Raw genomic sequence first — 20,203 nt, forward strand, 5'->3', positions numbered from 1 at the left:
TGTGGTGAGTATCCCATGTCGGGGCCCCACCTTAGCAACTGTATGGTATATACTCTTTGGCACCATCGCTCTTGTTCACATCTGGCAGCTGTCAATTTGCCTCCAACACTTTTCCTTTCACATTTCCCCATTATGTAGATAGGGACAGAATTGTTTGGTGAATTGGAAAGCGCGGGGTTAAAATCTCACCTCACAACATAGCCTATGACGCTCTCGGGGTCCAGACGTGTGACTGTGCAAAATTTTGTGGCTGTAGCTACGACGCCTCCAACACTTTTCCTTTCACTTTTTCCCCATTATGTAGATAGGGGCAAAATAGTTTGGTGAATTGGAAAGCGCGGGGTTAAAATTTCACCTCACAACATAGCCTATGATGCTCTCAGGGTCCAGACGTGTGACTGTGCAAAATTTTGTGGCTGTAGCTGCGACGCCTCCAACACTTTTCCTTTCACTTTTTTCCCCATTATGTAGACAGAGGCAAAATTGTTTGGTGAATTGGAACGCGCGGGGTTAAAATTTCGCCTCACAACATAGCCTATGACGCTCTCGGGGTCCAGACGTGTGACTGTGCAAAATTTTGTGGCTGTAGCTGCGACGGTGCAGATGCCAATCCCGAACATACACACACACACACACACACACACACACATTCAGCTTTATATATTAGATGAGCCAGCACATAGCTCTCTATATACAGTATTAGCCCCGATATATATAGTATGAGCCTGCACACAGATCCCTATATAAAGTCTGAGCCTGCACATAGCTCCCTATATTCAGTATGAGCCTCCATATTGTCCCAATCTACTGTAAAGTATGAGCTTACACATAGCTCCCTATATAAAGTAAGAGCCAGCACATAGCTCTCTATTTACAGTATGAGCCGCGATATAGCCTCCTATATATAGCATGAGCCTGCACACATACAGTATGAGCCTGCACATATCTCCCTACAGTATATAAAGTATGAGCCAGCACATTGCTCCTATATAAAGTATGAACCAGCACATAGCTCTCTATAAACAGTATGAGTCGCATATAGCTCCTACATACGGTATGAGCCTGCACATATCTCCCTATATAAAGTGTGAGCCAGCACATTGCTCCCTATATAAAGTATGAGCCAGCACATAGCTCTCTATGTACAGTATTAGCCCCGATATATATTGTATGAGCCTGCACACAGATCCCTATATAAAGTCTGAGCCTGCACATAGCTCCCTATATTCAGTATGAGCCTCCATATTGTCCCAATCTACTGTAAAGTATGAGCTCACACATAGCTCCCTATATAAAGTAAGAGCCAGCACATAGCTCTGTATTTACAGTATGAGCCCCGATATAGCCTCCTATATATAGCATGAGCCTGCACACATACAGTATGAGCCTGCACATATCTCCCTACAGTATATAAAGTATGAGCCAGCACATAGCTCTCTAAATACAGTATGAGCCCCATATAGCCTCCTACATAGAGTATGAGCCTGTGCATAGCTGTCAATATCCAGTATGAGCCCTATATAGCCTCCTACATACAGTATCTGCCTGCACATAGCTCCCTATATACAATATGAGCCCCATATATCCTCCTAATTACAGTATGAGCCTGCACATAGCTCCCTAGATACAGTATGAGCCCCTAGATACAGTATGAACCCACACACAGCTCTTTAGATAAGGTATGAGCTTGCACATAGCCCCCTAGATCCAGTATGAGCCCACAGATAGCTCCCTAGATAAAGTATGAGCCCAAACATAGCTCCCTAGATATAGTATGAGCCCACACATAGCTTGATAGATACAGTATTAGCCCCTACATAGCCTCCTATATATATGATGAACCTGCAAATAGCCTTCTAGATGTAGTATGAGCCCCCTTAACGCCTCATATATATATATTATGAGCCTGTACATAGCAAACTATATACATATTAACCCCTTTCCGACATCGGCATAATAGCATTACAATGTCGGACACCCTCCCTTTGATGTGGGCTCTGGTGGTGAGCATACATCTTTTCCAGTACATGTCAGCTGTTTTGAACAGCTGACATGTGCCGCTAACAGCCATAGAAGGAATTGCGATCCTCCCATGGCTGTTAACCCTTTTAATGCCGCTGTCAAACTCTGACAGCGGCATTTAACACACGCTTCCGGCAAGCACACCAGAAATCCGCCCATAGGTGACCTCCATCACATGATCGCTGGTCAACGATGGGTTGGCATGACAGCCAGAGGTCTCCTGCAGACCTCTATGGTTGTCACTGCCAGATTACTATGAGCAACGACCACCGACAAGTGAGTAATTCTGCTGAATGTAGGCGATCTGATCATTGCCTGAATGTAGCAGATCTGATCAGGTTATGGCAGCCTCAAGTCTCCCATGGAGACTATTGAAGCATGCAAAAAGTAAAATAAAATGTTTTAGAAATATTTAAAAAATTTTAAAAATATAAAAGTTCAAATCACCCCCCTTTTTCCCCATTCAACATAAAACAATTAAAAAAAAAGCCCTCACCAAATCCAAGATCACGAAAAATGGAGATGCAACATGTCTCGGAAAATGGCACAATTTTCTTTTTTTAACAAAGCTTGGATTTTTTTTTCACCACTTAGATAAAAAAAACAACCTAGACATGTTTCATGTCTATGAACTCCTAATGACCTGGAAAATTATAATCAATGTTAGCATTTAGTGAACATAGTAAAAAAACAAACAAAAAACCACTGTGGGACTGCACTTTTTTTTGCATCTTCACCGCACTTGGAATTTTTTTCTCGTTTCCGAGTACACGACATGGTAAAACCAATGATGTCTTTCAAAATTACAACTCATCCCACAAAAACAATCCCTCACATGGCCATTTTGACCACAAAATAAAAAAGTTATGGCTCTGGAAAGAAAGGGGAGCAAAAAATGAAAATGAAAAAAACAAAAATGCCTCTGGTCGTTAAGGGGTTAATAAAAGAAAAACATATATAGGTATACTCACCTTGCTCCCATTCTCACAGTACTCTGCTCCAGTTCCCAAGGCTCCAGTTCTACTGGCCAGCACATACATGCTTTAGCAATGATGTAATTGCGCCAATGCCAGCTGATGACATCATCATACAGGTACGTCACAACTGAAGCAATGGGAGCAGAGCACCATGGGAGCTCTCAGCCGGGGGCACAAAACATAATGAGGCCAATCTGGTGATAGATGGTAGCCCAGATTGCCCTTATTATAATCTATGCAGGGAAGCATTTCAAACATTCGTTAGATTCACTAACCTTTAATACCTATTTGGATTTAATTCCATATGTCACCATCAAATGAGGTTTGAAGCTAATTCAAAACCTCTGGTGCATGAAGTATGCTTTTTCCATTAAATATTTAATTTATTCTATTTTTTTTTAGACATGCTCATGTGAGTTTGTAACAAATATTAAGATGTAAAATCACCTGCTCTCCCAAGATAAAGTCTCAATTACAGGCTTATACACTAAATGCCATAAATCATAGCTATAGTACATGCTCAGCATAGATGCTGCATATGTTTGTGCAAATAAAAGATGCATAGTTGGTAATCAGCTTAAATGAGATAATACATTAATTGCTATTAAAAAGGTATTGTATATTGCATTAAATTGTCATGAAGTAAGCTAAATATGGGATAAGAATGGCACCGAATAGGAGACTTTAAATGTATACATGACATAAAAGAATATCTGGACTACCTACTATCTCAACACTGTACAGAAAAACATAAGGTCATTTTACAGAATCTATATTTTGCGAAATAGTGTTAAACTAAACTGGAAAAGAATAGATGATTTTATTACAAGCATGTCAATTGAAAAGAATGAATTATTTTTTTCACATATATTCATCCACCTTTCTCTCCATTGGCCTTGATAGATTTATTTTTTTGCCTTTAGTAACATATGAAAACAATTCAACTCTTTGTTTTTTTTAAAATAAGGTTAAAACTAACATTGATAGAAATGAATAGAGACTGGAATATTATGAAAATTGAAAGGGCAATGTCATCTCTGTATTTTTTGCCAGAATAAGATGTAGAACTACAAGACCTATGATCTGCAACATCCGCTACCAATCCGGAGACAATAGTCATTTCACGTTACAGATGCTACTAGAGGCCTCTGACCATACATATCATTACTAGCAGTAATAGTAATATTTATGTGTGTATATATATATATATATATACACTGCTCAAAAAATAAAGGGAACAGTTAAACAAGAGTATAACTCCAAGTAAATCAAACTTCTGTAAAACCAAACTGTCCACTTAGGAAGCAACACTGTTTGGCAATCAATATCACATGCTGTTGTGCAAATATAATAGACAACAGCTGGAAATTATTGGCAATTATCAAGACACACTCAATAAAGGAGTGGTTCAAGGTGGGGACCACAGACCACATCTCAGTACCAATGCTTTCTGGCTGATGTTTTTGGTTACTTTTGAATGTTGATTGTGTTTTCACACTCATGGCAGCATGAGGCCGACTCTACAACCCACACAAGTGGCTCAGGTAGTGCAGCTCATCCAGGATAGCACATCAATGCGAGCAGTGGCAAGAAGTCTTACTGTGTCTGTGAGCGTACTGTCCAGAGGCTGTAGGCGCTACCAGGAGACAAGCCAGTACACCAGGAGATGTGGAGAGGGCCATAGGAGGGCAACAACCCAGCAACAGGATCGCTACCTTAGCCTTTGTGCAAGGAGGAACAGGAGGAGCTCTGCCAGAACCCTGCAATATGACCTCCAGCGGGCCACAAATGTGCATGTGTCTGCACAAACGGTTAAAATCCAACTCCATGGGGATGGTCTGAGTGCCCGACATTCACAGATTGGGGTTGTGCTCACAGCCCAACACCATGCAGGATGCTTGGCATTTGCCACAGAACACCAGGATTGGCAAATTCGCCCCTGGTGCCCTGTGCTCTTCACAGATGAAAGTAGGTTCACACCAAGCACATATGACAGACGTGACAGAGTCTGGAGATGCTGTGGAGAGTGACCTGCTGCATGAAAAATCCTTCAGCATGACTGATTTGGCAGTGGGTCAGTATTCATGTGGGGTGGCATTTCTTTGGAGGGCCACAAAGCCCTCCATGTGCTCGCCAGAGGCAGCATGACTGCCATCAGGTACCGAGATGAGATTCACAGACCCTTTGTGAGACCATATGCTGGTGCGGTTGGCCCTGGGTTCCTCCTAATGCAGGACAATGCAGACCTCATGTGGCTGGAGTGTTTCACCAGTTCCTGCAAGATGAAGGCATTGAAGCTATGGACTGGCTTGCCCATTCCCCAGACCTGAATCTGATTTAACACATCTGGGACATCAAGTCTCGCACCATCCATCAATGTCACATTGCACCACAGACTGTCCAGGAGTTGGCAGATGATTTAGTCCAGGTCTGGGAGGAGATTCCTCAGGAGACCATCCGCTGCCTCATCAGGAGCATGCCCAGGCATTGTAGAGAGATCATAAAGGCATGTGGCGGCCACACACACTATTGAGCATCATTTCCTTGTCTTGAGGCATTTCCACTGAAGTTGGATCAACCTGTAACTTCCTTTTCCACTATGATTTTGAGCATCATCCCAACTCCAGACCTCCGTGAGATATTAGTTGTGATTTACGTTGATCATTTTTAGTTTTTATTGTGCTCAACACATTCCACTATGTAATGAATAAAGATTTACAAGCGGAATATTTTATTCAGTGATATCTAGGATGAGGGATTGCAGTGTTGCCTTTATTTTTTGAACAGTGTATATATGCACAAAAAGAAAAATTGGGGTGCAGAGCCCCCCAGACATGTACCAAACTTTGTCATAGGGGTCCAAAAATCAGAGGCAGCACACCATTATAAGTTGACATTTTTAAAGGTGCTTTAATTTAATAGCCCATTATGGTGACATTTCGGCCCATGGAGAGCCTTTCCCAAGCAGGCTTTGAACCTGCTCCATAAGAGTTAACCAATAGGTGTGGACTCGTCTTGGTAAATTGTGACTGGTTATGCTCCTTTAAAAATAATGTTTAAGACGAGTGAGTCCTTTTGGTTTAAAACTTTATTGCGGTCATTAAGCGGTTAAGTATGTCTAATTGTTTGTATAACATAAATATCTTGTCTGTACACTATCATGTTGCTTGAGAAAGGCTCTCCATGGGCCAAAACGTCACCATAATGGGCTATTAAATTTAAGCGCCTTTAAAAATTTCAACTTATAATGGTGTTCTGCCTCTGATTTTCGTATGTATATATATATATATATATATATATATATACTAGATGGTGGCCCGATTCTAACACATTGGGTATTCTAGAATATGCATGTCTACGTAGTATATTGCCCAACCACATAGTATATTGCACAGCCCACGTAGTATATTGCCCAGCCACGTAGTATATTGCCCAACCACGTAGTATATTGCCAAGGCACATAGTATATTGCCCAACCACATAATATATTGCCAAGGCACATAGTATATTGCCCAACCACATAATATATTGCCCAGGCACAAAGTATATTGCCCAGTCATGTAGTATATTGCCCAGCCACGTGGTTTATTGCCCAGTCACGTAGTATATTGCCCAGCCACGTAGTATATTGCACAGTTACGTAGTATATTGCCCAGCCATGTAGTATAGTGCCTAGCCACGTGGTATATTGCCCAGTCACGTAGTATATTGCCCAGCCACGTAGTATATTGCCCAGGCACATAGTATATTGCCCAGTTACGTAGTATATTGCCCAGGCACAAAGTATATTGCCCAGCCACGTAGTATATTGCCCAGCCACGTAGTATATTGCCCAGCTACGTAGTATATTTCCCAGTTACGTAGTATATTGCCCAGCCACGTAGTATATTGCCCAGCCACATAGTATATTGCCCAGCCACGTAGTATATTGCCCAGTTACATAGTATATTGTCCAGTGACGTAGTATACAGCACAGAGCCACGTAGTATATTGCCCAGCCACGTAGTATATTGCCCAGTTACGTAGTATATTGCACAGCGACGTAGTATACAGCACAGAGCCACGTAGGATATTGCCCAGCCACGTATGTCATAGGTTAAAAAATAAAAAATTAACATATACTCACCTTCCGAGGGAGCCCTTGTAGTCATGTCGCCTGTGTGTGGTGCACTCGGCAGCTTCCGGTCCCAGGGTTGGTAGCACAGGATGACATCGTGGTCACATGACCGTGACGTCATGGACGCCGTTTCAGTCAGGCGCAGTGGATATTTTCGTCAGGACAACTAGGAGAGAGGACTGGACCTGTGCAGTAATACACTCTGTATGCTGGAAGGAACTTTTGCGATCACATGACAAGGAACTGTGAATATGATTGGACAGCAGCCGTTCTGAGGTCATCTTGGGGGTTTGCTGGTATCCTGGTTACGGGGAATGCTGCATGTCTGTTGGAGGAACGTTATTTGTTTACAACTGTAAGGTGGGGAAGCTTTCTGTGCTATTGTGGGCTGGATTTCTGACATTAGAGCGATCGGAGCTAGTAGATCTTTGTTAGATTAGATATTGTCATTGTTAAAGTATTTGTAATGTGATTTTGATATGTATTTATATGTATATGTTTCTTTTCAGTATGGTGCTGTATCCCTATTGGTGTACCGCTAAATAGGGGGTGGTGCTATTTGTATATAATGGTGGTTGCAACATGTGTTACACTGTGCTTGATAAAGGTTATTGTACCGAAACATCGCCGCAGGAGGCAGATTAAACACGTAAGGTCTTCATCACTGACCGTTGTGGCGCTGTCTTTCTTCTTTTCTGAGCTTCAAGAGGTAGTCACCGGAAATGGTTTTCAATTCACAGGTGTGCCCTGTCAGGTTTAATAAGTTGGATTTCTTGCCTTATAAATGGGGTTGGGACCATCAGTTGTGTTATGCAGACGTCTGGTGGATACACAGCTGATAGTCCTACTGAATAGACTGTTAGAAATTGTATTATGGCAAGAAAAGGGCAGCTAAGTAAAGAAAAATGAGTGGCCATCATTATTTTAAGAAATGAAGGTCAGTCAGTCTGATAAATTGGGAAAACTTTGAAAGTATCCCCAAGTGCAGTGGCAAAAACCATCAAGCGCTACAAATAAACTGGCTCACATGAGGACCGCCCCAGGAAAGGAAGACTAAGAGTCACCTCTGCTTCTGAGGATAAGTTTATCCGAGTCACCAGCCTCAGAAATCACAGGTTGACAGCAGCTCAGATTAGAGACCAGGTCAATGCCACACAGAGTTCTAACAGCAGACACATTTCTACAACAACTGTTAAGAGGAGACTTTGTGCAGCACGCCTTCATGGTAAAATAGCTGCTAGGAAACCACTGCTAAGGACAGTTAACAAGCAGAAGAGACTTTTTTGGGCTAAAGAACACAAGGAATGGACATTAGACCAGTGGAAATCTATGCTTTGGTCTGATGAGTCCAAATTTGAGATCTTTGGTTCCAACCAACGTGTCTTTGTGCGACGCAGAAAAGGTGAACGGATGGACTCTACATGCCTGGTTCCCACTGTGAAGCATCAATGAGGAGGTGTGATGGTGTGGGGGTGCTTTGCCTGTGACACTGTTGGGGATTTTTCAAAATTGAAGGCATACTGAACCAGCATGGCTACCACAGCATCTTGCAGCGGCATGCTATTCCATCTGGTTTGCATTTAGTTGCACCATCATTTATTTTTCAACAGGACAATGACCCCAAACACAACTCCAGGCTGTTTAAGGGCTATTTGACCAAAAAGGAGAGTGATGAAGTGCTACTTCAGGTGACCTGGCCTCCACAATCTCCAGACCTGAACCCAATTGAGATGGGTTGGGGTGATCTGGACTGCAGAGTAAAGGCAAAAGGGCCAACAAGTGCTAAGCATCTCTGGGAACTCCTTCAAGATTTTTGGAAGACCATTCCCAGTGACTACCTCTAGAAGCTCATCAAGAGAATGCCAAGATTGTGCAAAGCAGTCATCAAAGCAAAAGGTGGCTACTTTGAAGATCCTAGAATATAGTTATATATTCAGTTGTTTCACACTTTTTGTTAAGTATATAATTCCACATGTGTTCATTTATAGTTTTGATGACTTCAGTGTGAATGTACAATTTTCATAGTCATGAAAATACAGAAATTTTTTAACCCTTTCACTACATGCCCCGTACTAGTACGGCGCATGTCGTGTCTCCCCCTTTGATGTGGGCTCTGGTGCTGAGCCCACACATCAAAGTCACGACATGTCAACTGTTATGTAACTACCGCTTCCGCCTGCGCAGCCGGAAATGCACGCATTGCTGACCCCCATTACATGGTCGGGGGTCAGCGATGCATCAGCATAGTATCCAGAGGTCTCCTTGAGACCTCTATGGTTACTGATGCTGGCTTGCTGTGAGTGCCACCCTGTGGTTGGCGCTCATGGCAAGCCTGCAATTCAGCTACATAGGAGTGATCTGATGATCGCTGCTATGTAGCTGAGCCAAACAGGCTATGCCAGCTTCTAGCCTCCCATGGAGGCTATTGAAGCATGGCAAAAGTTTAAAAAAGTTTTAAAAAGTATGGAAAAAATGAAAGTTTAAATCTCCTCCCTTTCACCCCATCCAAAATAAAACAGTAAAAAAATCAAATATCACATATTTGGTATCGCCGCATTCAGAATCGCCCGATCTATCAATAAAAAAGTAATAACCTGATCGCTAAACAGCATAGCGTTAAAAAAATTTGAAACGCCAGAATTACGTTATTTTTGGTCTCTGCGACATTGCATTAAAATGCAATAATGGGTGATCAAAAGAACCTATTTGCACAAATTTGATATCATTAAAAACGTCAGCTCGGCATGCAAAAAATAAGCCCTCACCCGACCCCAGATCATGAAAAATGGAGACACTAAGGATATTGGAAAATGGCACAATTTTTTTTAGCAAAGTTTTTAATTTTCTTTCACCACTTAGATAAAAGATAACCTAGACATGTTTGATGCCTATGACCTCGTAATGACCTAGAGAATCACAATGGCAGGTCAATTTTAGCATTTTGTGAACCTAGCAAAAAAGCCAAACAAAAAACCAGTGTGGGTTTGCCCTTTTTTTTCAATTTCACCACACTTGGAATTTTTTTCCCGTTTTCTAGTACAAGACATGGTAAAACCAATGGTGTTGTTCAAAAGTACAACTCGTCCTGCAAAAATAAGGCCTCACATGACCATATTGATGGAAAAATAAAAAAGTTATGGCTCTGGGAAGGAGGGGAGCGAAAAACGAAAACCCAAAAACGAAAAAGGGCCGCATCTTGAAGGGATAAAAGAGAAGGTGTGCAAACTTTTGGTCTGTACTGTGTGTGTGTATATATATATATATATATATGTATATATATGTATATATATATATATATATACATATCTTTACCTTGGTCTAATCTTACTCTTCTACCACACTTTTATACTTGACTGTCTGGTGGTTTCCTTGGTTTTCATTATGCCATTTCATCCCTGATTTTCACAAACAAATTTCTGAGGCCTTCACTAGACAGTTGCAGTTATATTGAAAATAAATTGCACACAGGTGGACTCAATTTGCTAAATATGTCACTTCTGGAGGCAATTTGTGAAAAAGGGATATACGGCACTTCTAGTGAGTAATGCTCGTGCCCAGGTATGGTTCCAACCCTTGATCAGATAATGGCAGTAAGAGCTCTTTTTCACTTGCGAGAAATACATCCGAATCTCGCCGGTTAAAACCCTCCTCTGGTGCCAGCACTCCGGAGCGGAGCGTGCAGTCGCACAGCAACACATGGAGCTGCACGCTCCTCTCCCAAGTGCCGGGGCCAGAGGAGGGTTTTAACCTGCGAGCCTAGGACGTATTTCTCGCAAGTGAAAAGGAGCCCTAAACCTGGCACTCATCCTAGTTTGAACGTATAACAGATTTATTGGCAATCCACAATTTAACGCTTAAGTCTTTTTAGACCTTCATCAGAACTGTGTGAAATATATGAAAATAATAAAAATAATGAATCACAAGATAACATAAAGTAAATTAAAATCAAAGGAATGTGGCAAATAGTTATGCCATTTATGATTAGAATTAAAATGAAAGATACAATTAAGTGCATCAAAGTAATTTTTCAAAATTATGAGGTATGTACCCTCCAGAAACACATATGATAACAATGAATTCAGACAAGTCAAAAAAGATATCATAAGGGATCAAGAGCGAGGTACCAAAGGACTATATTGCAATGGAAGCCTGTCCAAAACAAGAAAGAGTTAGCAAAAGTTATAGTAATGTCAATAGGTGAAGCATTCATACTAAATATGGAAGCTTCATGAAGGATGAAAGTCACATGTCCATTTCAATAAGAAAGATGCATCTTAAAAATAAAATCATTTGCTATCTAGGGTACTACTATTAGGGCCAAAAAACAATAACCTGTGTAGCCATTTTTATAAGGAGTGCATGCAGAAATGACCTGGGAGAAGCATTGTTGTGTGTACAGGACTAGAGATGAGTGAATATTTCAATATTCGGTTCATATTACGATTGCCAAATCTGCAATATTTGCTGATTTATTTGACGAATATTTGTAGAATATAACTGAACGCCATTCAAGTCAATGGGAGGCAAAAACAAACGCATGCACAACACCTTCAAAGGGCCCCAAAAGTTGTCAAAACATATCAAATTAAGGACAGAAATCAGAAAAGTGGCCTCAATTCACCCGCAGTACAAATTGTAGCATTGCATGGCAGTAATCAGACACGCATGACGTAACGGGGTCTGGGCCAGCATTTAGAGCTTTCAATTGAACGTCAATGTAAGATAAGGTGAGTGAGTAATCGGTGTAGGCCTGCTGTGCTGGGGGCCCTGATACCATATTCAAAAGCTCAACCAGCTTTCATGCTTAGCCAAACTAAGGTGGCACAAATATCAGTTTCATAGACTACTATTGTCAAAAAAGTCTAAGGGTAGTAGTAACACGGGTAGTTGACTCAAAGGAAGTGGAAGCCTGATAGTCTAGGAGGCCTACTGCTACAGGCAACACGCATGAAGGATACCCAACCAGTAGGGTTGAGCGACTTTTACATTTTTAGGGTCGAGTCGGGTTTCGCGAAACCTGACTATCTCAAAAGTCGAGTCGAGTGAAATCGGCCGATTATGACGAAAAGTCGGGGATCGACCGAAACACGAAACCCAATGCAAGTCAATGGGGAAGCATAGTCGGCAGTGAGTGGAGGCCAGGAAAACACCTACAGTGCCCATTTTAATAGCAAAAACATCCATTCTTGTTACTGAAGCTTGCCAATCTTAATTTACCTTATATTAACAGTAAGGCATTGGAAATTGGGGGTCATTTGGCTAAAGTTGTGGGGGGTAGGGCTGGTTCAAGTATTTAATGGGCCCCGGAAATCTGGACCACGTCACGGCAGTGGAGCAGGGAGAGGTAAGTATTTCAACTTTGCAAGTGCTGTGATCCTGAGCAAGCAGGGGGGGCCCTGTTGTGAATTCTGTGGCTGAATTCACTCCTGTGGTCACAAGTGGTACTGCAGCTTCTGAGCTTCCTCCCTCAGGTGTTCTGGTGAGCTCGTTAACTGCTTCATTACTTAACTCCGCCTGATGCTGCTATCCTTGCTCCTTGTCAATGTTTCAGTGTTGGATCTGAGCTTCTCCTGATTTTTCCTGTGACCTGCTGCTCTGTATAGCTAAGTGCTTTTTGCTTTTTTGTTGCTTTTTTTCTGTCCAGCTTGTCTTTTGTTTTGCTGGTAGCTCTGAGACGCAAAGGGTGTACCGCCGTGCCGTTAGTTCGGCACGGTGGGGTTTTTTTTGCCCCCTTTGCGTGGTTTTGCTTTAGGGTTTTTTGTAGACTGCAAAGTTCGCTTTACTGTCCTCGCTCTGTCCTAGAATATCGGGCCCCACTTTGCTGAATCTATTTCATCCCTACGTTTTGTCTTTTCATCCTACACCTGTCATTAGCAAACATAACAGTACAAGGAGCCAAAACTAATGATTCTCAATAGAGGGAAAGAAAAAGTTCTGACATCATTTTTTTTTTTTTTTTTTTTCTGCTCTGTGTTCACTTTTTTTTTCCCCTAGACATTTGGGTGATTCTGGACACAGGTGTGGACATGGATATTCAGGGTCTGTGCTCTTCAATGGATAATCTCGTTATAAATGTACAAAAAATTCAAGATACTATTGATCAGAAATCTATGTTAGAACCAAGAATTCCTATTCCTGATTTGTTTTTTGGAGATAGAACTAAGTTTCTAAGTTTCAAAAATAATTGTAAGCTATTTCTGGCCTTGAAACCTCATTCTTCTGGTAATCCTATTCAACAGGTTTTGATTATTATTTCTTTTTTGCGCGGCGACCCTCAAGACTGGGCATTTTCTCTTGCGCCAGGAGACCCTGCATTGAGTAGTGTCGATGCGTTTTTCCTGGCGCTCGGATTGCTGTACGATGAGCCTAATTCAGTGGATCAGGCTGAGAAAAATTTGCTGGCTTTGTGCCAGGGTCAGGATGATATAGAAGTATATTGTCAGAAATTTAGGAAATGGTCAGTACTCACTCAGTGGAATGAATCTGCGCTGGCAGCTTTGTTCAGAAAGGGTCTCTCTGAGGCTCTTTAGGATGTCATGGTGGGATTTCCTATGCCTGCTGGTTTGAATGAGTCTTTGTCTTTGGCCATTCAGATCGGTCGACGCTTGCGCGAGCGTAAATCTGTGCACCATTTGGCGGTACTGCCTGAGGTTAAACCTGAGCCTATGCAGTGTGATAGGACTATGACTAGAGTTGAACGGCAGGAATACAGACGTCTGAATGGTCTGTGTTTCTACTGTGGTGATTCCACTCATGCTATTTCTGATTGTCCTAAATGCACTAAGCGGTCCGCTAGGTCTGCCGTCATTGGTACTGTACAGTCCAAATTCCTTCTGTCCATTACCTTGATATGCTCTTTGTCGTCGTTTTCTGTCATGGCGTTTGTGGATTCGGGCGCTGCCCTGAATCTGATGGATTTGGATTATGCTAAACGTTGTGGGTTTTTCTTGGAGCCTTTGCGGTGTCCTATTCCATTGAGAGGAATTGATGCTACACCTTTGGCCAAGAATAAACCTCAATACTGGGCCCAGCTGACCATGTGCATGGCTCCTGCACATCAGGAAGTTATTCGCTTTCTGGTGTTGCATAATCTGCATGATGTGGTCGTGTTGGGGTTGCCATGGCTACAAACCCATAATCCAGTATTGGATTGGAATTCCATGTCGGTATCCAGCTGGGGTTGTCAGGGGGTACATGGTGATGTTCCATTTTTGTCGATTTCGTCATCCACCCCTTCTGAGGTCCCAGAGTTCTTGTCTGATTATCAGGATGTATTTGAAGAGCCCAAGTCCGATGCTCTACCTCCGCATAGGGATTGTGATTGTGCTATCAATTTGATTCCTGGTAGTAAATTCCCTAAAGGTCGATTATTTAATTTATCCGTGCCCGAACACGCCGCTATGCGCAGTTATGTGAAGGAATCCCTGGAGAAGGGACATATTCGCCCATCGTCATCACCACTGGGAGCAGGGTTCTTCTTTGTAGCCAAGAAGGATGGTTCGCTGAGACCGTGTATTGATTACTGCCTTCTTAATAAGATCACTGTTAAATTTCAGTATCCCTTGCCATTGTTATCTGACTTGTTTGCTCGGATTAAGGGGGCTAGTTGGTTCACTAACATAGATCTTCGTGGTGCGTATAATCTGGTGAGAATCAGGCAAGGAGATGAATGGAAAACTGCATTCAATACGCCCGAGGGTCATTTTGAGTATCTAGTGATGCCGTTCGGACTTGCCAATGCTCCATCTGTGTTTCAGTCTTTTATGCATGACATCTTCCGTGAGTATCTGGATAAATTCCTGATTGTTTACTTGGATGACATTTTGATCTTCTCAGATGATTGGGAGTCTCATGTGAAGCAGGTCAGAATGGTTTTTCAGGTCCTGCGTGCTAACTCTTTGTTTGTGAAGGGATCAAAGTGTCTCTTCGGTGTGCAGAAAGTTTCATTTTTGGGGTTCATCTTTACCCCCTCTACTATCGAGATGGATCCAGTTAAGGTCCAAGCCATCCAGGATTGGATTCAGCCGACATCTCTGAAAAGTCTGCAAAAGTTCCTGGGCTTTGCTAATTTTTATCGTCGCTTCATCTGTAATTTTTCTAGCATTGCCAAACCATTGACCGATTTGACCAAGAAGGGTGCTGATTTGGTTCATTGGTCTTCTGCTGCTGTTGAAGCTTTTCAGGAGTTGAAGCGTCGTTTTTGTTCTGCCCCTGTGTTGTGTCAGCCAGATGTTTCTCTTCCGTTCCAGGTCGAGGTTGATGCTTCTGAGATTGGAGCAGGGGCGGTTTTGTCACAGAGAGGTTCTGATTGCTCAGTGATGAAACCATGTGCTTTCTTTTCCAGGAAGTTTTCGCCCACTGAGCGTAATTATGATGTGGGCAATCGAGAGTTGCTGGCCATGAAGTGGGCATTCGAGGAGTGGCGTCATTGGCTTGAAGGAGCTAAGCATCGCGTGGTGGTATTGACTGATCATAAGAACTTGACTTATCTCGAGTCTGCCAAGCGCTTGAATCCTAGACAGGCCCGTTGGTCGTTATTTTTTGCCCGCTTCGACTTTGTGATTTCGTACCTTCCGGGCTCTAAAAATGTGAAGGCGGATGCTCTGTCTAGGAGTTTTGTGCCCGACTCTCCGGGTTTATCTGAGCCAGCGGGTATCCTCAAGGAAGGAGTCATTGTGTCTGCCATCTCCCCTGATTTGCGGCGGGTGCTGCAAAAATTTCAGGCGAATAAACCTGATCGTTGTCCAGCAGAGAAACTGTTCGTCCCTGATAGGTGGACTAATAAACTTATCTCTGAACTTCATTGTTCGGTGTTGGCTGGTCATCCTGGAATCTTTGGTACCAGAGAGTTAGTGGCTAGATCCTTCTGGTGGCCATCTCTGTCACGGGATGTACGTACTTTTGTGCAGTCCTGTGGGATTTGTGCTAGGGCTAAGCCCTGCTGTTCTCGTGCCAGTGGGTTGCTTTTGCCCTTGCCGGTCCCAAAGAGGCCTTGGACACATATTTCGATGGATTTCATTTCTGACCTTCCCGTTTCTCAAAAGATGTCAGTCATTTGGGTGGTCTGTGATCGCTTTTCTAAAATGGTCCATCTGGTGCCCTTGGCTAAATTGCCTTCCTCCTCTGATTTGGTACCTTTGTTCTTTCAGCATGTGGTTCGGTTGCATGGCATTCCTGAGAATATTGTTTCTGACAGAGGTTCCCAGTTTGTTTCAAGGTTTTGGCGAGCCTTTTGTGGTAGGATGGGCATTGACCTATCCTTTTCCTCGGCTTTCCATCCTCAGACTAATGGCCAGACCGAACGAACCAATCAGACCTTGGAAACATATCTGAGATGTTTTGTTTCTGCAGACCAGGATGATTGGGTGTCCTTTTTGCCGTTGGCTGAGTTCGCCCTTAATAATCGGGCCAGCTCGGCTACCTTGGTTTCTCCATTTTTTTGCAATTCTGGGTTCCATCCTCGTTTCTCTTCAGGACAGGTTGAGTCTTCGGACTGTCCTGGTGTGGATTCTGTGGTGGATAGGTTGCAGCAGATCTGGACTCAGGTAGTGGACAATTTGATCTTGTCCCAGGAGAAAGCTCAACTTTTCGCTAATCGCAGACGCCGTGTGGGTCCCCGACTTCGTGTTGGGGATCTGGTTTGGTTATCTTCTCGTCATATTCCTATGAAGGTTTCCTCTCCTAAATTTAAACCTCGTTTTATTGGTCCGTATAGGATTTCTGAGGTTCTCAATCCTGTGTCTTTTCGTTTGACCCTCCCAGACTCCTTTTCCATACATAATGTATTCCATAGGTCGTTGTTGCGGAGATACGTGGCACCTATGGTTCCATCTGTTGAGCCTCCTGCCCCGGTTTTGGTGGAGGGGGAATTGGAGTATATTGTGGAGAAGATTTTGGATTCTCGTGTTTCTAGACGGAAACTCCAGTATCTGGTTAAATGGAAGGGTTATGCTCAGGAAGATAATTCCTGGGTTTTTGCCTCTGATGTTCATGCTTCCGATCTTGTTCGTGCCTTTCATGCGGCTCATCCTGGTCGGCCTGGGGGCTCTGGTGAGGGTTCGGTGACCCCTCCTCAACGGTGGGGTACTGTTGTGAATTCTGTGGCTGAATTCACTCCTGTGGTCACAAGTGGTACTGCAGCTTCTGAGCTTCCTCCCTCAGGTGTTCTGGTGAGCTCGTTAACTGCTTCATTACTTAACTCCGCCTGATGCTGCTATCCTTGCTCCTTGTCAATGTTTCAGTGTTGGATCTGAGCTTCTCCTGATTTTTCCTGTGACCTGCTGCTCTGTATAGCTAAGTGCTTTTTGCTTTTTTGTTGCTTTTTTTCTGTCTAGCTTGTCTTTTGTTTTGCTGGTAGCTCTGAGACGCAAAGGGTGTACCGCCGTGCCGTTAGTTCGGCACGGTGGGTTTTTTTTTGCCCCCTTTGCGTGGTTTTGCTTTAGGGTTTTTTGTAGACTGCAAAGTTCGCTTTACTGTCCTCGCTCTGTCCTAGAATATCGGGCCCCACTTTGCTGAATCTATTTCATCCCTACGTTTTGTCTTTTCATCTTACACCTGTCATTAGCAAACATAACAGGGCCCACTCATTCGCATTGGCACTGGCAAAGGGTCCCTCAAAGTACGGTGGTGTGTTTGCACGGCGGGGGCACCTCCCACCGGCAGTGACACTTTTGCGTACTATGATGGGCCCTGTGCCAGTGACGTCGCCAATGAGTATTTCCCCCCACCTGATGAAGTAACCTTCACTTTCATCTGTACCTTACTCTTTGTCCCCGTGTAAGGTGGTATAGTATGCGGGAAGGGAAACCTGACTTTCAGCAGGGTCACATTCTGGCTGTGTAGCGTGCAAGGGGAATGTAGCGGTCTGGGTCAATGTACCAGCAGACTCATCTAGCACTGGCTGGGCAATGGGCAGGATGAGGAGGAAACACAGATATAGGCCCAAATAATAAAGTGGGCTAAATGCAGTTCAAAATTGGTAACAGGACTAACCAGGCAGCATTGCTTTGTTCAGTGGAGGACAACTGTAATGACAGGCTGACACAGTGAATAGGCCCAAATCAGTAAGTAGGCTAAATGCAGTTCAAAATTGGTAACAGTAGTAAACAGGCGTCACTGCTTTGTTCAGTGGAGAACAGCAATGAGCGGCAGACACCATTAGTAGGGCCAACAAAACTAGTAGGCCAAATGCAGTGTTATATTAAAAACAATTTAACGAGAGCCGGAAGATAGAAGCCCAGGAAAGGCAACCAGGAGAACACCTTGGAGCGGCAGACACTGTTAGTAGGCCCCAACCAAACTAGTAGCCCCACTGCAGTTTTAAAATTCCGATAGGCTGAAAACCTGATAATTGCAGGTCATTTTTTTAAAGAGGACAGCTGTATTTGTTCCATTTAACAACCGCAGACAGACTTAGTAGGCCTAAAATAAAAAAGGAGGCTCTATGCACTTTTAAATAGGTTCCAGGGGTACACATGCAGCATTCGTGTGGTCAGTGGAGGACTATTGGAAGGAGGGACCGCAGACAGACTTAGTAGGCCTAAAATTAAAAAAGTAGGCACGATGCAGGTTTAAATAGATTCCAGGGGTACACAGGCAGCATTGTCGTGGTCAGTGGAGGACAATTGGAAGGAGGGACCGCAGACAGACTTAGTAGGCCTAAAATTAAAAAAGTAGGCTCTATGCACTTTTAATTAGGTTCCAGGGGTATACAGGCAGCATTGTCGTGGTCAGTGGAGAACAATTGGAAGGAGGGACCGCAGACAGACTTAGTAGGCCTAAAATAAAAAAGGAGACTCTATGCACTTTTAAATAGGTTCCAGGGGTACACATGCAGCATTGGTGTGGTCAGTGGAGGACTATTGGAAGACAGACTTAGTAGGCCTACAATAAAAAAAGGAGGCTCTATGTACTTTTAATTAGGTTCCAGGGGTACACAGGCAGCATTGGTGTGGTCAGTGGAGGACTATTGGAAGGAAGAACCGCAGACAGACTTAGTAGGCATAAAATCAAAAAAAGTAGGCTCAATGCAGTTTCAATTATCTTGCAGGGGTACACAAGCAGCATTTGTGTGGTCAGTGGAGGACTATTGGAAGGAGGGACCGCAGACAGACTTAGTAGGCCTAAAATAAAAAAAATATGCTCAATGCAGTTTCAATTATCTTGCAGGGGTACACAGGCAGCATTTGTGTGGTCAGCGGATGACTATTGGAAGGAGGGACCGCAGACAGACTTAGTGGCCAAAAATAAAAAAAGTAGGCCCTATACACTTTTAAATAGGTTCCAGGGGTACACAGGCAGCATTGGTGTGGTCAGGGGAGGACAATTGGAAGGAGGAACCACAGACAGACTTAGTAGGCCTAAAATAAAAAAAGTAGGCTCTATGCACTTTTAAATAGGTTCCAGGGGTACACAGGCAGCATTGGTGTGGTCAGTGGAGGACTATTGGAAGTTGCTGTTGGCCTACATACAGTGTTTCCTACCAAGAACTTGGTGATTCCCTGACTGCTTTGGCCTTGCGAAGAAACCACCATATTTGCTGGAGGTGGTGTGTAAACGGTGGGCTTACAGTGAGGGAAGGGATGTAGCATTGCTGACTAGCTTCATTGTGAGAGGCTGCAACAATGTTAAGGGACGTTTGGTAGTTAGTCCAGGCTTGCAAGTGCATGGTGGTTAAATGTCTACGCATGCAACTTGTATTTAGATTTTTAACATTCTGACCTCTGCTGAAGGTCCTTGAGAATTTCTTACAGATGACTTTGCACTGATCATTTGGATCTTGTTTAAAAAAGTGCCAGACTGCACTCTTCCTACTATCAGATACCTTTTCAGGCATTGCACACTGAGCTACTTTAACCAGATTGCCATGCTGTTCTACAACTGTTTTAGGTTTTGACACATGTTTTTGGCCAGATACGGGCCTGCCAGATGGAAGCTGTTGCGATGTTGATGCCTGCTGCGGCTCCTCCTCCTCCGCTTCAGAGCTACTGCCAGCTGCACCCTGTTCCCCGAATGGCTGCCAATCAGGGTCAACAACTGGGACATCTATGACCTCCTCTTCTATGTCCTGTGCACCTTCCTCTGTGTC

Source organism: Ranitomeya imitator, chromosome 3, assembly GCF_032444005.1.
Source record: "Ranitomeya imitator isolate aRanImi1 chromosome 3, aRanImi1.pri, whole genome shotgun sequence".
In the NCBI taxonomy this organism is placed as follows: Eukaryota; Metazoa; Chordata; class Amphibia; order Anura; family Dendrobatidae; genus Ranitomeya; species Ranitomeya imitator.